This window comes from Coregonus lavaretus, assembly GCF_964263955.1.
Source record: "Coregonus lavaretus genome assembly, chromosome: 24".
NCBI lineage: Eukaryota > Metazoa > Chordata > Actinopteri > Salmoniformes > Salmonidae > Coregonus > Coregonus lavaretus.
The window spans coordinates 44,356,126-44,377,731 of NC_140011.1; the positions used below are offsets into that span (position 1 = coordinate 44,356,126).

At 52.1% G+C, this 21,606-nt stretch overlaps 1 long non-coding RNA gene across 1 annotated transcript in view; it reads left to right on the forward strand.

The window, feature by feature from the left end:
- Nucleotides 1-17,297, forward strand: part of LOC311100265 — a 35,507-nt gene extending 18,210 nt beyond the window's left edge. The window contains exon 2 of the long non-coding RNA XR_014609819.1: nucleotides 16,361-17,297. This is a non-coding gene — a long non-coding RNA (uncharacterized lncRNA). The remainder of the gene's footprint in view (nucleotides 1-16,360) is intronic.
- Nucleotides 17,298-21,606: the final 4,309 nt, after the last annotated feature.

Sequence of the window (21,606 nt, forward strand, 5' to 3'; positions counted from 1 at the left end):
AAATGACATCGCCGAAGTCAAGGATCGGTAGGATAGTCCGTTTTACGAGGGCATGTTTAGCAGCATGAGTGAAGGAGGCTTTGTTGCGAAATAGGAAGCCGATTCTAGATTTAACTTTGGATTGGATATTCTTAATGTGAGTCTGGAAGGAGAGTTTACAGTCTAACCAGACACCTAGGTATTTGTAGTTGTCCACATACTCTAGGTCAGACCCGTCGAGAGTAGTGATTCTAGTCGGGTGGGCGGGGTTATTATGGGGTATTGTGTGTAGATTGATGCATTATTATTATTTTTAAATACATTTTAGAATAAGGCTGTAACGTAACAAAATGTGGAAAAAGTCAAGGGGGCTGAATACTTTTCCGAATGCACTGTAGGTAGGGGTAAAGTGACTAGGCAACAGGATAGATAATAGACAGTAGCAGCAGTATACTGTAGGTAGGGGTAAAGTGACTAGGCAACAGGATAGATAATAGACAGTAGCAGCAGTATACTGTAGGTAGGGGTAAAGGGACTAGACAACAGGATAGATAATAGACAGTAGCAGCAGTATACTGTAGGTAGGGGTAAAGTGACTAGACAACAGGATAGATAATAGACAGTAGCAGCAGTATACTGTAGGTAGGGGTAAAGTGACTAGGCAACAGGATAGATAATAGACAGTAGCAGCAGTATACTGTAGGTAGGGGTAAAGTGACTAGACAACAGGATAGATAATAGACAGTAGCAGCAGTATACTGTAGGTAGGGGTAAAGGGACTAGGCAACAGGATAGATAATAGACAGTAGCAGCAGTATACTGTAGGTAGGGGTAAAGTGACTAGACAACAGGATAGATAATAAACAGTAGCGGCAGGGTATGTGGTGAGTGTGGAAGTGTCTGTGTGGCGACAGTGTGTGTGTGTGTGTGTGTGTGTGAGTGTGTGTGTGTGTGTGTGTGTGTGTGTGTGAGAGAGTGTATGGCTAGAGTCCAGTGTGCGTGCATAGTCAGTGCGTTAATGCAAAAAGGGTCAATGCCAATGTAGCTATTTGATTAACTATTTAGTAGTCTTATGGCTTAAGGGTAGAAATTGTTCAGGGTCCTGTTGGTTCCAGACTTGGTGCATTGGTACCGCTTGCCGTACCGTAGCAGAGAGCGAGCAGTCTGAGTCTGGAGTCTTTTACCATTTTTAGGGCCTTCCTCTGACACCGCCTGGTATAAAAATCCTGGATGGCAGGGAACTCGGCCCCGGTGATGTACCCTCTGTAGCGCCTTGCGGTCTAATGCCAAGCAGTTGCCATACAAAGGGGTGACACAACCAGTCGATGCTCTCAATGGTACAGCTGTAGACCTTTTTGAGGATCTGAGGGCCCATGCGAAATCGTTTCAGCCTCCTGAGGAGGAAGAGGCGTTGTCGCGCCTTCTTCACAACTGTGTTGGTGTGTGTGGACCATGTTAATTCCTTAGTGACGTGGACACCGAGGAACTTGAAGCTCTCGACCCTCTCCCCTACAGCTCCGTCTATGTGGATGAGGGCGTGCTCGGCCCTTAATTTCCTGTAGTCCACGATCAGCTCCTTGCTGACGTTCAGGGAGAGGTTGTTGTCCTGGCACCACACATTCAAGTCATTGATCTCCTCCCTATAGGCTGTCTCATCATCGTCGGTGATCAGGCCTACCACTGTCGTGTCGTCAGCAAACAAATGATGGTGTTGGAGTCATGCGCGGCCACGCAGTCGTGGGTGAACAGGGAGTACAGGAGGGGACTAAGCATGCACCCCTGAGGGGCCCCCGTGTTGAGGATCAGCGTGGCGGATGTGTTGTTACCTACCCTCACCACCTGGGGGGCTGCACGTCAGGAAGTCCAGGATCCAGTTGCAGAGGGAGGTGTTTAGTCCCAGCGTCCTTAGCTTAGTGATGAGCTTTGAGGGCACTATGGTGTTGAACGCTGAGCTGTAGTCAATTAACAGCATTCTTACATAGATGTTCCTCTTGTCCAGGTGGGAAAGGGCAGTGTGGAGTGCAATAGATACTGCGTCATCTGTGGATCTGTTGGGGCGGTATGCGAATTGGAGTGGGTCCAGGGGGGGGGATGATGGTGTTGATGTGAGCCCATGACCAGCTTTTCAAAGCATTTCATGGCTACAGATGTGAGTGCTACGGGGCGATAATCATTTAGACAGGTTACCTTGGCGTTCTTGGGCACAGGGACTATGGTGGTCTGCTTGAAACATGTAGGTATTACAGACAGGGACAGGTTGAAAATGTCAGTGAAGACACTTGCCAACTGGTTAGCGCATGCTTTCAGTATGTGTCCTGGTAATCCATCTGGCCCTGCGGCCTTGTGAATGCTAACCTATTTCAAGGTCTTACTCACAGAGTGTCATCACAGTCATCCGGAACAGATGGTGCGCTCATGTCGAAGCAAACATAAAAGGCATTTAGCTCGTCTGGTAGGCTTGTGTCACTGGGTAGCTCGCGACTGGTTTTCCCTTTGTAATCCATGATAGTTTGCAAGCCCTGCCACATCAGACGATCTTAGTTCTGTATTGACTCTTTGCCTGTTTGATACCTCGTCGGTGGTTGCAGCGGGATTTTCTTATAAGTGTCGATTAGTGTCCCGCTCCTTAAAAGCAGCAGCTTTAGCTCAGTGGGGATGTTTCCTGTAGTCCATGGCTTCTGGTTAGGATATGTACGTACGGTCACTGTGGAGACGACATCATCGATGCACTTATTAATGAAGCCGGTGACTAATGTGGTAAACTCCTCAATGCCATTGGATGAATCCCGGAACATATTCCAGTCTGTGCTAGCGAAACAGTCCTGTAGCTTAGCATTCGCTTCATCGGACCACTTCCGTATTGAGCGCGTCACTGGTACTTCCTGTTTGAGGTTTTGCTTGAAAGCAGGAAGCAGGAGGACAGAGTTCTGGTCTGATTTGCCAAAGGGAGGATGAGGGAGAGCTTTGTATGTGTTTCTGTGTGTGGAGTAAAGGTGATCTAGAGTTTTGTCTCCTCTAGTTGCACAGGAGACATGCTGGTAAAAATGAGGTAAAAACAGATTTCAGTTTCCCTACATTCAAATCACCGGCCACTAGGAGCGCCGCCTCTGGATGTTAATTTTCTTGTTTGCTTATGGCCCTTAAACAGCTCGTTGAGTGAGGTCTTAGTGCCAGCATCGGTTTGTCGTGGTAAATAGACAGCTACAAAAAATATAGATTTAAAAAACTATCTTGGTAAATAGTATGGTCTGCAGCTTTATCGTGAGCTATTCGAACTCTTGAGACTTCCTTAACATTAGAGACCAGCTGTTGTTAACAAAGAGAGACGCCCCTTCCCCTTTAGTCTTACCCGAGGCCCCTTCCCCTTTAGTCTTACCCGAGGCCCCTTCCCCTTTAGTCTTACCCGAGGCCCCTTCCCCTTTAGTCTTACCCGACGCCCCTTCCCCTTTAGTCTTACCCGACGCCCCTTCCCCTTTAGTCTTACCCGACGCCCCTTCCCCTTTAGTCTTACCCGAGGCTGCTGTCCGGTTAGTCTTACCCGAGGCCCCTTCCCCTTTAGTCTTACCCGAGGCCCCTTCCCCTTTAGTCTTACCCGACGCCCCTTCCCCTTTAGTCTTACCCGACGCCCCTTCCCCTTTAGTCTTACCCGACGCCCCTTCCCCTTTAGTCTTACCCGAGGCTGCTGTCCGGTTAGTCTTACCCGACGCCCCTTCCCCTTTAGTCTTACCCGACGCCCCTTCCCCTTTAGTCTTACCCGAGGCCCCTTCCCCTTTAGTCTTACCCGACGCCCCTTCCCCTTTAGTCTTACCCGACGCCCCTTCCCCTTTAGTCTTACCCGACGCCCCTTCCCCTTTAGTCTTACCCGAGGCTGCTGTCCGGTTAGTCTTACCCGACGCCCCTTCCCCTTTAGTCTTACCCGACGCCCCTTCCCCTTTAGTCTTACCCGACGCCCCTTCCCCTTTAGTCTTACCCGACGCCCCTTCCCCTTTAGTCTTACCCGACGCCCCTTCCCCTTTAGTCTTACCCGACGCCCCTTCCCCTTTAGTCTTACCCGACGCCCCTTCCCCTTTAGTCTTACCCGACGCCCCTTCCCCTTTAGTCTTACCCGACGCCCCTTCCCCTTTAGTCTTACCCGAGGCCCCTTCCCCTTTAGTCTTACCCGACGCCCCTTCCCCTTTAGTCTTACCCGACGCCCCTTCCCCTTTAGTCTTACCCGACGCCCCTTCCCCTTTAGTCTTACCCGACGCCCCTTCCCCTTTAGTCTTACCCGAGGCCCCTTCCCCTTTAGTCTTACCCGACGCCCCTTCCCCTTTAGTCTTACCCGACGCCCCTTCCCCTTTAGTCTTACCCGACGCCCCTTCCCCTTTAGTCTTACCCGAGGCTGCTGTCCGGTTAGTCTTACCCGACGCCCCTTCCCCTTTAGTCTTACCCGACGCCCCTTCCCCTTTAGTCTTACCCGACGCCCCTTCCCCTTTAGTCTTACCCGACGCCCCTTCCCCTTTAGTCTTACCCGACGCCCCTTCCCCTTTAGTCTTACCCGACGCCCCTTCCCCTTTAGTCTTACCCGACGCCCCTTCCCCTTTAGTCTTACCCGACGCCCCTTCCCCTTTAGTCTTACCCGAGGCCCCTTCCCCTTTAGTCTTACCCGACGCCCCTTCCCCTTTAGTCTTACCCGAGGCTGCTTCCCCTTTAGTCTTACCCGACGCCCCTTCCCCTTTAGTCTTACCCGACGCCCCTTCCCCTTTAGTCTTACCCGAGGCTGCTGTCCCGTTAGTCTTACCCGACGCCCCTTCCCCTTTAGTCTTACCCGAGGCTGCTGTCCGGTTAGTCTTACCCGACGCCCCTTCCCCTTTAGTCTTACCCGAGGCTGCTGTCCGGTTAGTCTTACCCGACGCCCCTTCCCCTTTAGTCTTACCCGAGGCTGCTGTCCGGTTAGTCTTACCCGACGCCCCTTCCCCTTTAGTCTTACCCGAGGCTGCTGTCCGTTAGTCTTACCCGACGCCCCTTCCCCGTTAGTCTTACCCGAGGCTGCTGTCCGTTAGTCTTACCCGACGCCCCTTCCCCTTTAGTCTTACCCGAGGCTGCTGTCCGTTAGTCTTACCCGACGCCCCTTCCCCTTTAGTCTTACCCGACGCCCCTTCCCCGTTAGTCTTACCCGAGGCTGCTGTCCGTTAGTCTTACCCGACGCCCCTTCCCCTTTAGTCTTACCCGAGGCTGCTGTCCGTTAGTCTTACCCGACGCCCCTTCCCCTTTAGTCTTACCCGAGGCTGCTGTCCGTTAGTCTTACCCGACGCCCCTTCCCCTTTAGTCTTACCCGACGCCCCTTCCCCTTTAGTCTTACCCGACGCCCCTTCCCCTTTAGTCTTACCCGACGCCCCTTCCCCTTTAGTCTTACCCGACGCCCCTTCCCCGTTAGTCTTACCCGACGCCCCTTCCCCGTTAGTCTTACCCGAGGCTGCTGTCCGTTAGTCTTACCCGACGCCCCTTCCCCTTTAGTCTTACCCGAGGCTGCTGTCCGTTAGTCTTACCCGACGCCCCTTCCCCTTTAGTCTTACCCGAGGCTGCTGTCCGTTAGTCTTACCCGACGCCCCTTCCCCTTTAGTCTTACCCGAGGCTGCTGTCCGTTAGTCTTACCCGACGCCCCTTCCCCTTTAGTCTTACCCGAGGCTGCTGTCCGGTTAGTCTTACCCGACGCCCCTTCCCCTTTAGTCTTACCCGAGGCTGCTGTCCCGTTAGTCTTACCCGACGCCCCTTCCCCTTTAGTCTTACCCGAGGCTGCTGTCCCGTTAGTCTTACCCGACGCCCCTTCCCCGTTAGTCTTACCCGACGCCCCTTCCCCTTTAGTCTTACCCGACGCCCCTTCCCCTTTAGTCTTACCCGACGCCCCTTCCCCGTTAGTCTTACCCGACGCCCCTTCCCCTTTAGTCTTACCCGACGCCCCTTCCCCTTTAGTCTTACCCGACGCCCCTTCCCCTTTAGTCTTACCCGACGCCCCTTCCCCGTTAGTCTTACCCGACGCCCCTTCCCCGTTAGTCTTACCCGACGCCCCTTCCCCGTTAGTCTTACCCGACGCCCCTTCCCCGTTAGTCTTACCCGACGCCCCTTCCCCTTTAGTCTTACCCGACGCCCCTTCCCCTTTAGTCTTACCCGACGCCCCTTCCCCTTTAGTCTTACCCGACGCCCCTTCCCCGTTAGTCTTACCCGACGCCCCTTCCCCGTTAGTCTTACCCGACGCCCCTTCCCCGTTAGTCTTACCCGACGCCCCTTCCCCTTTAGTCTTACCCGACGCCCCTTCCCCTTTAGTCTTACCCGACGCCCCTTCCCCTTTAGTCTTACCCGACGCCCCTTCCCCGTTAGTCTTACCCGACGCCCCTTCCCCGTTAGTCTTACCCGACGCCCCTTCCCCGTTAGTCTTACCTGACGCCCCTTCCCCTTTAGTCTTACCCGACGCCCCTTCCCCTTTAGTCTTACCCGACGCCCCTTCCCCGTTAGTCTTACCCGACGCCCCTTCCCCGTTAGTCTTACCCGACGCCCCTTCCCCGTTAGTCTTACCCGAGGCTGCTGTCCGTTAGTCTTACCCGACGCCCCTTCCCCTTTAGTCTTACCCGAGGCTGCTGTCCGTTAGTCTTACCCGACGCCCCTTCCCCTTTAGTCTTACCCGAGGCTGCTGTCCGTTAGTCTTACCCGACGCCCCTTCCCCTTTAGTCTTACCCGAGGCTGCTGTCCGTTAGTCTTACCCGACGCCCCTTCCCCTTTAGTCTTACCCGAGGCTGCTGTCCGGTTAGTCTTACCCGACGCCCCTTCCCCTTTAGTCTTACCCGAGGCTGCTGTCCCGTTAGTCTTACCCGACGCCCCTTCCCCTTTAGTCTTACCCGAGGCTGCTGTCCCGTTAGTCTTACCCGACGCCCCTTCCCCGTTAGTCTTACCCGACGCCCCTTCCCCTTTAGTCTTACCCGACGCCCCTTCCCCTTTAGTCTTACCCGACGCCCCTTCCCCGTTAGTCTTACCCGACGCCCCTTCCCCGTTAGTCTTACCCGACGCCCCTTCCCCTTTAGTCTTACCCGACGCCCCTTCCCCTTTAGTCTTACCCGACGCCCCTTCCCCTTTAGTCTTACCCGACGCCCCTTCCCCTTTAGTCTTACCCGACGCCCCTTCCCCGTTAGTCTTACCCGACGCCCCTTCCCCTTTAGTCTTACCCGACGCCCCTTCCCCTTTAGTCTTACCCGACGCCCCTTCCCCTTTAGTCTTACCCGACGCCCCTTCCCCGTTAGTCTTACCCGACGCCCCTTCCCCTTTAGTCTTACCCGACGCCCCTTCCCCTTTAGTCTTACCCGACGCCCCTTCCCCTTTAGTCTTACCCGACGCCCCTTCCCCTTTAGTCTTACCCGACGCCCCTTCCCCTTTAGTCTTACCCGACGCCCCTTCCCCTTTAGTCTTACCCGACGCCCCTTCCCCTTTAGTCTTACCCGACGCCCCTTCCCCTTTAGTCTTACCCGACGCCCCTTCCCCTTTAGTCTTACCCGACGCCCCTTCCCCTTTAGTCTTACCCGACGCCCCTTCCCCTTTAGTCTTACCCGACGCCCCTTCCCCTTTAGTCTTACCCGAGGCCGCTGTCCCGTTAGTCTTACCCGACGCCCCTTCCCCTTTAGTCTTACCCGACGCCCCTTCCCCGTTAGTCTTACCCGAGGCTGCTGTCCCGTTAGTCTTACCCGACGCCCCTTCCCCTTTAGTCTTACCCGACGCCCCTTCCCCTTTAGTCTTACCCGACGCCCCTTCCCCGTTAGTCTTACCCGAGGCTGCTGTCCCGTTAGTCTTACCCGACGCCCCTTCCCCTTTAGTCTTACCCGACGCCCCTTCCCCTTTAGTCTTACCCGACGCCCCTTCCCCGTTAGTCTTACCCGAGGCTGCTGTCCCGTTAGTCTTACCCGACGCCCCTTCCCCTTTAGTCTTACCCGACGCCCCTTCCCCTTTAGTCTTACCCGACGCCCCTTCCCCGTTAGTCTTACCCGAGGCTGCTGTCCCGTTAGTCTTACCCGACGCCCCTTCCCCTTTAGTCTTACCCGACGCCCCTTCCCCTTTAGTCTTACCCGACGCCCCTTCCCCGTTAGTCTTACCCGAGGCTGCTGTCCGTTAGTCTTACCCGACGCCCCTTCCCCGTTAGTCTTACCCGAGGCTGCTGTCCGTTAGTCTTACCCGACGCCCCTTCCCCTTTAGTCTTACCCGAGGCTGCTGTCCGTTAGTCTTACCCGACGCCCCTTCCCCTTTAGTCTTACCCGACGCCCCTTCCCCGTTAGTCTTACCCGAGGCTGCTGTCCGTTAGTCTTACCCGACGCCCCTTCCCCTTTAGTCTTACCCGAGGCTGCTGTCCGTTAGTCTTACCCGACGCCCCTTCCCCTTTAGTCTTACCCGAGGCTGCTGTCCGTTAGTCTTACCCGACGCCCCTTCCCCTTTAGTCTTACCCGACGCCCCTTCCCCTTTAGTCTTACCCGACGCCCCTTCCCCTTTAGTCTTACCCGACGCCCCTTCCCCTTTAGTCTTACCCGACGCCCCTTCCCCGTTAGTCTTACCCGACGCCCCTTCCCCGTTAGTCTTACCCGAGGCTGCTGTCCGTTAGTCTTACCCGACGCCCCTTCCCCTTTAGTCTTACCCGAGGCTGCTGTCCGTTAGTCTTACCCGACGCCCCTTCCCCTTTAGTCTTACCCGAGGCTGCTGTCCATTAGTCTTACCCGACGCCCCTTCCCCTTTAGTCTTACCCGAGGCTGCTGTCCGTTAGTCTTACCCGACGCCCCTTCCCCTTTAGTCTTACCCGAGGCTGCTGTCCGGTTAGTCTTACCCGACGCCCCTTCCCCTTTAGTCTTACCCGAGGCTGCTGTCCCGTTAGTCTTACCCGACGCCCCTTCCCCTTTAGTCTTACCCGAGGCTGCTGTCCCGTTAGTCTTACCCGACGCCCCTTCCCCGTTAGTCTTACCCGACGCCCCTTCCCCTTTAGTCTTACCCGACGCCCCTTCCCCTTTAGTCTTACCCGACGCCCCTTCCCCGTTAGTCTTACCCGACGCCCCTTCCCCGTTAGTCTTACCCGACGCCCCTTCCCCTTTAGTCTTACCCGACGCCCCTTCCCCTTTAGTCTTACCCGACGCCCCTTCCCCTTTAGTCTTACCCGACGCCCCTTCCCCGTTAGTCTTACCCGACGCCCCTTCCCCGTTAGTCTTACCCGACGCCCCTTCCCCGTTAGTCTTACCCGACGCCCCTTCCCCGTTAGTCTTACCCGACGCCCCTTCCCCTTTAGTCTTACCCGACGCCCCTTCCCCTTTAGTCTTACCCGACGCCCCTTCCCCGTTAGTCTTACCCGACGCCCCTTCCCCGTTAGTCTTACCCGAGGCTGCTGTCCGTTAGTCTTACCCGACGCCCCTTCCCCTTTAGTCTTACCCGAGGCTGCTGTCCGTTAGTCTTACCCGACGCCCCTTCCCCTTTAGTCTTACCCGAGGCTGCTGTCCGTTAGTCTTACCCGACGCCCCTTCCCCTTTAGTCTTACCCGAGGCTGCTGTCCGTTAGTCTTACCCGACGCCCCTTCCCCTTTAGTCTTACCCGAGGCTGCTGTCCGGTTAGTCTTACCCGACGCCCCTTCCCCTTTAGTCTTACCCGAGGCTGCTGTCCCGTTAGTCTTACCCGACGCCCCTTCCCCTTTAGTCTTACCCGAGGCTGCTGTCCCGTTAGTCTTACCCGATGCCCCTTCCCCGTTAGTCTTACCCGACGCCCCTTCCCCTTTAGTCTTACCCGACGCCCCTTCCCCTTTAGTCTTACCCGACGCCCCTTCCCCGTTAGTCTTACCCGACGCCCCTTCCCCGTTAGTCTTACCCGACGCCCCTTCCCCTTTAGTCTTACCCGACGCCCCTTCCCCTTTAGTCTTACCCGAGGCTGCTGTCCGTTAGTCTTACCCGACGCCCCTTCCCCTTTAGTCTTACCCGACGCCCCTTCCCCGTTAGTCTTACCCGACGCCCCTTCCCCTTTAGTCTTACCCGACGCCCCTTCCCCTTTAGTCTTACCCGACGCCCCTTCCCCTTTAGTCTTACCCGACGCCCCTTCCCCTTTAGTCTTACCCGACGCCCCTTCCCCGTTAGTCTTACCCGACGCCCCTTCCCCTTTAGTCTTACCCGACGCCCCTTCCCCTTTAGTCTTACCCGACGCCCCTTCCCCTTTAGTCTTACCCGACGCCCCTTCCCCTTTAGTCTTACCCGACGCCCCTTCCCCTTTAGTCTTACCCGACGCCCCTTCCCCTTTAGTCTTACCCGACGCCCCTTCCCCTTTAGTCTTACCCGACCCCCCTTCCCCTTTAGTCTTACCCGACGCCCCTTCCCCTTTAGTCTTACCCGACGCCCCTTCCCCTTTAGTCTTACCCGACGCCCCTTCCCCTTTAGTCTTACCCGACGCCCCTTCCCCTTTAGTCTTACCCGACGCCCCTTCCCCTTTAGTCTTACCCGACGCCCCTTCCCCTTTAGTCTTACCCGACGCCCCTTCCCCTTTAGTCTTACCCGACGCCCCTTCCCCTTTAGTCTTACCCGAGGCCGCTGTCCCGTTAGTCTTACCCGACGCCCCTTCCCCTTTAGTCTTACCCGACGCCCCTTCCCCGTTAGTCTTACCCGAGGCTGCTGTCCCGTTAGTCTTACCCGACGCCCCTTCCCCTTTAGTCTTACCCGACGCCCCTTCCCCTTTAGTCTTACCCGACGCCCCTTCCCCGTTAGTCTTACCCGAGGCTGCTGTCCCGTTAGTCTTACCCGACGCCCCTTCCCCTTTAGTCTTACCCGACGCCCCTTCCCCTTTAGTCTTACCCGACGCCCCTTCCCCGTTAGTCTTACCCGAGGCTGCTGTCCCGTTAGTCTTACCCGACGCCCCTTCCCCTTTAGTCTTACCCGACGCCCCTTCCCCTTTAGTCTTACCCGACGCCCCTTCCCCGTTAGTCTTACCCGAGGCTGCTGTCCCGTTAGTCTTACCCGACGCCCCTTCCCCGTTAGTCTTACCCGACGCCCCTTCCCCTTTAGTCTTACCCGACGCCCCTTCCCCGTTAGTCTTACCCGACGCCCCTTCCCCGTTAGTCTTACCCGACGCCCCTTCCCCTTTAGTCTTACCCGACGCCCCTTCCCCGTTAGTCTTACCCGAGGCTGCTGTCCCGTTAGTCTTACCCGACGCCCCTTCCCCTTTAGTCTTACCCGACGCCCCTTCCCCTTTAGTCTTACCCGACGCCCCTTCCCCGTTAGTCTTACCCGAGGCTGCTGTCCCGTTAGTCTTACCCGACGCCCCTTCCCCTTTAGTCTTACCCGACGCCCCTTCCCCTTTAGTCTTACCCGACGCCCCTTCCCCGTTAGTCTTACCCGAGGCTGCTGTCCCGTTAGTCTTACCCGACGCCCCTTCCCCTTTAGTCTTACCCGACGCCCCTTCCCCTTTAGTCTTACCCGACGCCCCTTCCCCGTTAGTCTTACCCGAGGCTGCTGTCCCGTTAGTCTTACCCGACGCCCCTTCCCCTTTAGTCTTACCCGACGCCCCTTCCCCTTTAGTCTTACCCGACGCCCCTTCCCCTTTAGTCTTACCCGACGCCCCTTCCCCTTTAGTCTTACCCGAGGCCCCTTCCCCTTTAGTCTTACCCGACGCCCCTTCCCCTTTAGTCTTACCCGACGCCCCTTCCCCTTTAGTCTTACCCGACGCCCCTTCCCCTTTAGTCTTACCCGACGCCCCTTCCCCGTTAGTCTTACCCGAGGCTGCTGTCCCGTTAGTCTTACCCGACGCCCCTTCCCCGTTAGTCTTACCCGACGCCCCTTCCCCTTTAGTCTTACCCGACGCCCCTTCCCCGTTAGTCTTACCCGACGCCCCTTCCCCTTTAGTCTTACCCGAGGCCCCTTCCCCTTTAGTCTTACCCGACGCCCCTTCCCCTTTAGTCTTACCCGACGCCCCTTCCCCTTTAGTCTTACCCGACGCCCCTTCCCCTTTAGTCTTACCCGACGCCCCTTCCCCGTTAGTCTTACCCGAGGCTGCTGTCCCGTTAGTCTTACCCGACGCCCCTTCCCCGTTAGTCTTACCCGACGCCCCTTCCCCTTTAGTCTTACCCGACGCCCCTTCCCCGTTAGTCTTACCCGACGCCCCTTCCCCGTTAGTCTTACCCGACGCCCCTTCCCCTTTAGTCTTACCCGACGCCCCTTCCCCATTAGTCTTACCCGAGGCTGCTGTCCCGTTAGTCTTACCCGACGCCCCTTCCCCTTTAGTCTTACCCGACGCCCCTTCCCCTTTAGTCTTACCCGACGCCCCTTCCCCGTTAGTCTTACCCGAGGCTGCTGTCCCGTTAGTCTTACCCGACGCCCCTTCCCCTTTAGTCTTACCCGACGCCCCTTCCCCTTTAGTCTTACCCGACGCCCCTTCCCCGTTAGTCTTACCCGAGGCTGCTGTCCCGTTAGTCTTACCCGACGCCCCTTCCCCTTTAGTCTTACCCGACGCCCCTTCCCCTTTAGTCTTACCCGACGCCCCTTCCCCGTTAGTCTTACCCGACGCCCCTTCCCCTTTAGTCTTACCCGACGCCCCTTCCCCGTTAGTCTTACCCGATGCCCCTTCCCCGTTAGTCTTACCCGACGCCCCTTCCCCGTTAGTCTTACCCGACGCCCCTTCCCCTTTAGTCTTACCCGACGCCCCTTCCCCGTTAGTCTTACCCGACGCCCCTTCCCCGTTAGTCTTACCCGACGCCCCTTCCCCTTTAGTCTTACCCGACGCCCCCTCCCCTTTAGTCTTACCCGACGCCCCTTCCCCGTTAGTCTTACCCGACGCCCCTTCCCCTTTAGTCTTACCCGACGCCCCTTCCCCTTTAGTCTTACCCGACGCCCCTTCCCCGTTAGTCTTACCCGACGCCCCTTCCCCTTTAGTCTTACCCGACGCCCCTTCCCCTTTAGTCTTACCCGACGCCCCTTCCCCTTTAGTCTTACCCGAGGCTGCTGTCCGGTCTTGACGATGGAAAAGCCAGCGAGATGTATTTTATTAATGTCCTTGTTCAGCCATGACTCTGAGAAACATAGTATATTACAGTTCTTCAGGTCCCGTTGATAGGATAGTCTGGAACGGAGCTCGTCCAGTTTGTTCTCTTTTGACTGTATACATGCCGGAGGGTGGAGGCGGCGTTGCCACGGTGCCGGAGGGTGGAGGCGGCGTTGCCAAGGTGCCGGAGGGTGGGAGGCGGCGTTGCCAAGGTGCCGGAGGGTGGGAGGCGGCGTTGCCAAGGTGCCGGCTCGCCTCTTTTGCTTCCTCTTTCAGTCCTGGTGATTAGGGCGTGGTCCGGAGTAAGCGGAACGTGTAGAGCTGCCGACTCGTTGAAGTAGAAACATCCAAATGGAGGTTGGTGATCGCTGTTCTCATGTCCAGATGCAGTTTTAGGAAACGATGGCGGAAACATTATGTACAAAAATAGTTAAGATCAGCGAAAAAATAAAAAAGAATTGTCAGGAGCCGTAAAACAGCTGCTATCCACTGCACTGTACTGCACTGTACTCACTCCACCGTACTCACTCCACTGTACTCACTCCACTGTACTCACTCCACTGTACTCACTCCACTGTACTCACTGCACTGTACTCACTGCACTGTACTCACTGCACTGTACTCACTCCACCGTACTCACTCCACTGTACTCACTCCACCGTACTCACTCCACCGTACTCACTCCACTGTACTCACTCCACTCACTCCACTGTACTCACTCCACTGTACTCACTCCACTGTACTCACTCCACCATACTCACTCCACTGTACTCACTCCACCGTACTCACTCCACTGTACTCACTCCACCGTACTCACTCCACTGTACTCACTCCACTGTACTCACTCCACTGTACTCACTCCACTGTACTCACTGCACTGTACTCACTGCACTGTACTCACTCCACTGCACTCACTCCACTGCACTCACTCCACTGTACTCACTCCACTGTACTCACTCCACTGCACTCACTCCACTGCACTCACTCCACTGTACTCACTCCACTGTACTCACTCCACTGCACTCACTCCACTGTACTCACTCCACTGCACTGTACTCACTCCACTGTACTCACTCCACTGTACTCACTGCACTGTACTCACTCCACTGCACTCACTCCACTGCACTCACTCCACTGTACTCACTCCACTGTACTCACTCCACTGTACTCACTCCACTGTACTCACTGCACTGTACTCACTCCACTGTACTCACTCCACTGTACTCACTGCACTGCACTCACTCCACTGCACTCACTCCACTGTACTCACTGCACTGTACTCACTCCACTGTACTCACTCCACTGTACTCACTGCACTGTACTCACTCCACTGTACCCACTCCACTGTACTCACTCCACTGTACTCACTCCACTGTACTCACTGCACTGTACTCACTCCACCGTACTCACTCCACTGCACTGTACTCCACTGTACCCTCCTCTAGAGTTAGTCCTCTATTGACGCTTTGCCTGTTTGATGGCTCGTGTGTGTGTGGCAGGCAGGCAGACAGAGAGACACAGGTGTGCCTTGCCAACGGCATCATTCCAGCAGTCTTACTAAATCATGATGAGGTTAGGGGTTAGGGTTGGGGTTAGGGGTTGGGGGTTGGGGGTTAGGGGTTAGCGCTCTCCTCTCCTTTATCATTTTAATCTCTCCCTCCTTCCCTCCCTCCCTCCCTCCTTCCCTCCCTCCCTCCTTCCCTCCTTCCCTGGCAGGCGTAAAGGATCAACTTTCATTTAGGTTGTGAAAAGTATCTCTGTGTAGTTCTGTAGAGGTTGAATCATGTTGGGTTAGAGGACAGTAGTCTCTAAACCCTTAGGGGTGGTTTTAGCTAATCCTAACCCCTTAGAGACGCTTTACCAGACACAGGTTAGACATAGTGCTGGACTAAAAAGCATTTTGAATGGAGATTATTAACCTGTGTCCGGGAAACCTTTAGAGCGTTTAGCTTAACCCTAAACCTTAAACCCTAAACCCTGAGGAACAGACACAGGCTGATGCATTTACAGGCTCCCAGTGAAGAGATGAGATGTTTGGCAGGAACATGATGGAGGAAGGGAAAGAAAGCGAAAGATGGAAGAAATGTAGGAGTTTGAAAGGGACATGTACTAAAGAGAATGTGAAGATTTGAGAAAAACGTAGAATGAGAGAGAAAGAGAAGTTAGATAAAACTCTGATTAAGATAGAAAGTGACAGATTTTATCTTTGACTAGAGAGAGGGGTGAAAGGAGAGGGGTGAAAGGTGAGGGGTGAAAGGAGAGGGGTGAAAGGTGAGGGGTGAGGGATGTGGATAAGAGAGTAGAGAACAGGGGATGAGGAGAAAGAAGGGAGGGGGAGGGTGGTGATGAGGAGAGGGGGATGAGGAGGTCTAGTCCCAGTCGGAGAGGGAAGTGTTCAGTCCCAGTTGGAGAGGGAGGTGTTCAGTCCCAGTTGTAGAGGGGGGTGTTCAGTCCCAGTTGGAGAGGGAGGTGTTCAGTTGGAGAGGGAAGTGTTCAGTCCCAGTTGGAGAGGGAGGTGTTCAGTCCCAGTTGGAGAGGGAGGTGTTCAGTCCCAGTTGGAGAGGGAGGTGTTCAGTTGGAGAGGGAGGTGTTCAGTCCCAGTTGTAGAGGGAGGTGTTCAGTCCCAGTTGTAGAGGGAGGTGTTCAGTCCCAGTTGGAGAGGGAGGTGTTCAGTCCCAGTTGGAGAGGGAGGTGTTCAGTCGGAGAGGGAAGTGTTCAGTCCCAGTTGTAGAGGGAGGTGTTCAGTCCCAGTTGTAAAGTGGTTATCCCACTGGCTATAGGGTGAACGCACCAATTTGTGAGTCGCTCTGGCTAAGAGCGTCTGCTAAATGACGTTAATGTGCCCTTGAGCAAGGCACTTAACCCTAATTGCTCCTGTAAGTCGCTCTGGATAAGAGCGTCTGCTAAATGACTAAAATGTAATGTAAATGTAAATGTAGAGGGAGGTGTTCAGTCCCAGTTGGAGAGGGAGGTGTTCAGTTGGAGAGGGAGGTGTTCAGTTGGAGAGGGAGGTGTTCAGTTGGAGAGGGAGGTGTTCAGTCCCAGTTGGAGAGGGAGGTGTTCAGTCCCAGTTGGAGAGGGAGGTGTTCAGTCCCAGTTGGAGAGGGAGGTGTTCAGTCCCAGTTGGAGAGGGGGGTGTTCAGTCCCAGACAGTGGGCTATTCCCCTTCCCTGCATGGAATTGTGTGCGTGTGTGTGTGCGCGTGCGCGTGCGCGCGTGTGAGTGAGTGAATTGGTTGTTTAATGGCTGGAGTAGCTAGGCCTTTAGCCTCTGGTGATCCCCAGGAACGGGACACACACACACACTCTGTGGAATCTTGGATTAGTGATCAACAATCTGTCGCTCTCTCTCCCTCTCTCTCTCTCTCTCCCAGGTCTACATTCCCTGCCGGACAGCGCTGGTTCTGGCCAATGAGGAGCTAGATTACTGTTACTAAGGAAGTGGGCTGGGGGTTACTAAGGAAGTGGGCTGAGGGCTCCTGGTGGCTGGATGTTGGATGTGCCCCACAATAACCCGCTCTTCTTTCCTGTAAACGATGATGCCACCAGAGGGGAGAGGATGTATCCCAGTCGATCGGAAAGACTCCCGTACCTACTGCACCCCACCATTTAAACTGATCTGTATCACACACACATAAACACGCACGCACACACACACACACACACGCACAGACACGCTAAAACATTGTGTTGCATGTTCAGCCGTAGCCCCAACTGGTCTAGAACGGAGTAGTTTTGCAGTGGTACCGGCTGACTTTTCATTAGTTACTACAGTCTAAAAAACCTTGTCTTACACCTACAGAAAGGGGACATGTTCAAGGCCATTTTTAGTCATATTTCAGTACATTTCTGATATTAATTTGACACATACACAAGGGGACTTCAGTCTTATAAGTGAAGGAACGGGACACGGTGTTAATCAGATTGATTGTTACAGGCTTCCATGCTTTGGTTAATAATAAGTGCCTTTTTTAAATGTGTGTTTGATCTACCAACCCCAGAACACTGTGTGTGCAGTAGAAAGACTAGGGCTCTGTCTCAATGGCACCCTTCTAATAGGGCTCTGGTCAATGTAGAGCACTATATAGGGAATAGGGTGTTATTTGGACCCTTTACTGTGTGTTGGAGGACACAGAAACGCAGGTTACAAAACAGATGACATTGTCGAACAGTGTTAAGGGTAATCATCTGTTACTGAGTTGTGAATGTCTGCCATAATGTATTTTTTAGACATTCAGATTGGGAACTTAAAATAAAATACAACTTATACTCTGATGTCAGATGGATAAATAAAATTAATAAGGACACTCATTCTCTCTTTGTGATTCTTTTTCACGCTTCAATACTGGTGATAATATCAGAACAGATGAAGGGTACCGTGAAGTACACTCTTGATTTAAACTGGTGATATTATCAGAACAGGTGAAGAGTACCGTGAAATACACTATTCATTTAAACTGGTGATTAATATCAGAACAGGTGAAGGGTACCGTGAAGTACACTATTGATTTAAACTGGTGATTTAATATCAGAACTGAGGTATACTACAAAGCAAGCTAGATCTACTCAGGATTTTTCTAAAGCTAACCAGCTTTCGTGGTTTCATCCGTACTACGACGGTGGATATTGCTCCTCCGCCTGACGCTAACTCTAGCAGGCTTGTAACTGTGCAATGTCGCACGTGGCTAGTCGAACTCCTAACGCTTCATTTAAGACAAAGCTGAAACGTCAATCCGTGAGTGAGTCAGGGCGACATTTTCATGTGTGCCGCAATCAAAATGAAAGAAAAGTTATCTTACAAATTCAGCTTGTGGTGTGAAATGTGTTTTGTTTTTTTTAGAAGTGCCGTCGTAATTTTATTACTTGTCGTTAATGCCGACTTTTGGTGCTTATCAATGCACAACCACAACCACCTTTGTTCCCACACCTATCAATAAAATAATTGTATTCAGTCATAAAAAAAAGTGTTACTGTGTGTGAAGTTTCAAATGCATTCTGTCATTTTCTAAATGTGTAATATGATATATTTTTAACATTACACTGCCGGTCAAAAGTTTTAGAACACCTACTCATTCAAGGGTTTTTCTTTATTTGTACTATTTTCTATATTGTAGAATAATAGTGAAGACATCAAAACGATGAAATAACACAAATGGAATCATGTTTTAACCAGGAAAGTCTTAAACAAATCAAAAAATATATTTTATATTTGAGATTATTCAAATAGCCACCCTTTGCCTTGATGACAGCATTGCACAATCTTGGCATTCTCTCTACCAGCTCCCCATTCAACCTGACAGAGCTTGAGAGGATCTGCAGAGAAGAATGGGAGAAACACCCAAATACAGGTGTGCCAAGCTTGTAGCGTCATACCCAAGAAGACACGAGGCTGTAATTGCTGCCAAAGGTGCTTCAACAAAGTACTGAGTAAAGGGTAGCACCTTTGGCAGTGATTACAGCCTCAAGTCTTCTTGGGTACAAGCTTGGCACACCTGTATTTGGGAAGTTTCTCCCATTCTTCTCTGCAGATCCTCTCAAGCTCTGTCAGGTTGAATGGGGAGCGTCGCTGCACAGCTATTTTCAGATTTTCAATCGGGTTCATGTCCAGGCTCTGGCTGGGCCACTCAAGGATATTCAGAGACTTGTCCCATAGCCACTCCTGTGTTGTCTTGGCTGTGTACTTAGGGTCGTTGTCCTGTTGGAAGGTGAACCTTCGCCCCAGTCTGAGGTCCTGAGCACTCTGGAGCAGGTTTTCATCAAGGATCTCTCTGTACTTTGCTCCGTTCATCTTTCCCTCGATCCTGATTAGTCTCCCAGTCCCTGCCGCTGAAAAACATCCACACAGCATGATGCTGCCACCACCATGCTTCACCATAGGGATGGTGCCAGGTTTCCTCCAGACGTCACGCTTGGCATTCCGGCCAAAGAGTTCAATCTTGGTTTCATCAGACTAGAGAATCTTGTTTCTCATGGTCTGAGATTCCGTTGGGTGCCTTTTGGCAAACTCCAAGAGGGCTGTCGTGCCTTTTACTGAAGAGTGGCTTCCGTCTGGCCGCTCTACCATAAAGGCCTGATTTGGTGGAGTGCTGCAGAGATGGTTCTCCTTCTGGAAGGTTCTCCCATCTCCACAGAAGAACTCTGGAGCTCTGTCAGTGACCATCGGGTTCTTGGTCACCTCCCTGACCAAGGCCCTTCTCCCCCGATTGCTCAGTTTGGCCGGGTTTTTGGTTCTACCTGGGACCAAAAAGGGTTCTCCTATGGGGACAGCTGAAGAACCCTTTTTGAACTATATTTTTCTAAGAGTGCACAAACGATACCAAGGATGAAGAAACCTGCCCTGGACCTGCTCCTCGTCATCGGAGACCTTAATGCAAAGGTTGGCTCCGACAACACCAGCTGTGAAAGAGCAATGGGGAAACACGGATGTGGAGAGATTTAGTGTTTTAGTATTTATTATTATTATTATTATTATTATTATCATTAGCTGCTGTAAAAGCGTCAGCTACTCTTCCTGGGGTCCACACAAAACATGACATAATACATAGTACAGAACATTATTAGTCAAGGACTGAAATACATACATTTAAAACGTCACACATAGCTTACATGTCAGTATATACACACAATATCTAGATCTAATACATAATACAGTGCAAATTGCAATACGATATACATAAAATGTGTGTGTCTCTTCACAGTCCCCGTCGTGCCGTAAGATGTTATTTTATCTGGTTTTTGAATCTGGTTTTATTGCTAGCTTGAGTTACCTAGGGTGGCAGAGAGTTCCATGTAGTCATGGCTCTATTAAATACTGCGTTTCCCAGCCTCTGTTCTGGACCTGGGGACTGTGAAGAGACCTCTGGTTGCATGTCTTGTGTTGTACAGTTTATTATTATATTATTATTATTGTACTGATGAGTGTCCGACTTGCTTGAACAGACAGTTCGGTATCTTCAACCCATCAACACCTCACACAAAGACCAACAGCGATGCAATCAATCTCTCCTCAACTTTGAGCCAGGATAGATTGACATGCATGTTACTGACACTTGCCCTTCGTGTACAGTGAGGGGGAAAAAGTATTTGATCCCCTGCTGATTTTGTTTGCCCACTGACAAAGACATGATCAGTCTATAATTTTAATGGTAGGTTTATTTGAACAGTGAGAGACAGAATAACAACAAAAAATCCAGAAAAACGCATGTCAAAAATGTTATAAATTGATTTGCATTTGCAAAATGCACAACAAATCACAAGGCTGAAACAAAATGTGAGGAACAGTACAGAAAGATTTATCCACAAGTCAAAAGGAGAAGGGACAAAAGGGCCTACCTGGAAAATCATCTATCAAGGAACAGTCTACAAAAGCACTAACCTAATCTGTGGCAAAAGATTCAAGGCAAACACCTTAATCAAAGACGAGCAAGGCAATCGTCTGACTACAGAAAAGGAACAGGAGGCAAGATGGACAGCACTTCAGAGAGGATCTTTCCTGCGGATCCAATCACCACACCAGAAGCTGCTCCAGAAGATCTTGACACCAACACTGACCCACCAACTAGAGAGAAGATCACTGTAATCAAGAATGGAAAAGCTTCAGGTCCTGATAACCTAAATTCAGAGCTGTTCAAAATGTATCCAGTATTGGCTGCAAACATCCTTTTTCCTTTGGAGCACCTTAAATTAAATTTTGGGGAAAAAGGCAAACTCAGCTCCATCATTCATTGAATCAGATGGATCATTCATCACAAAACCAACTGATATTGCCAATTACTTTATAGATTTTTTCATTGGCAAGATTAGCAAACTTAGGCATAACATGCCAGCAACAAACACTGACACTACACATCCAAGCATAACTGATCAAATTATGAAAGACAAGTATTGTAATTTTGAATTCCGTGAAGTGATTGTGGAAAAGGTGAAACAATTATTGTTGTCTATCAACAAAGACAAGCCACCGGTATCTGACAACTTGGAATGAAAATGACTGAGGACAATAGCGGACGATATTGCCACTCCTATTTGCCATATCTTCAATCTAAGCCTACTAGAAAGTGGGTGCCCTCAGGCCTGGAGGGAAGCAAAAATAATTCTGCTACCCAAGAATAGTAAAGCCCCCTTTACTGGCTCAAATAGCAGACCAATAAGCCTGTTACCAACCCTTTGTAAACTTTTAGAATTTTTTTTGTTTATTTTACTGTAAACAAATTGACAACAGACTTTTAGCACGCTTTTAGGGAAGGACATTCAACAAACACGGCACTTTCACAAATGACTAATGATTGGCTGAGAGAAATGTATAATAAAAAGATTGTGGGAGCTTCAGCGCGGCTTTTGACATTATCGATCATAGTCTGCTGATGGAAAAATGTGTGTTACGGCTTTACACCCCCTGCTATATTGTGGATAAAGAGTTACCTGTCTAACAGAACACAGAGGGTGTTCTTTAATGGAAGTCTCTCCAACATAATCCAGGTAGAATCAGGAATTCCCCAGGGCAGCTGTCTAGGCCCCTTACTTTTTCATTCTTTACTAATGACATGCCACTGTCTTTGAGTAAAGCCAGTGTGTCTATATATGCGGATTACTTAACACTATACACGTCAGCTACTACACC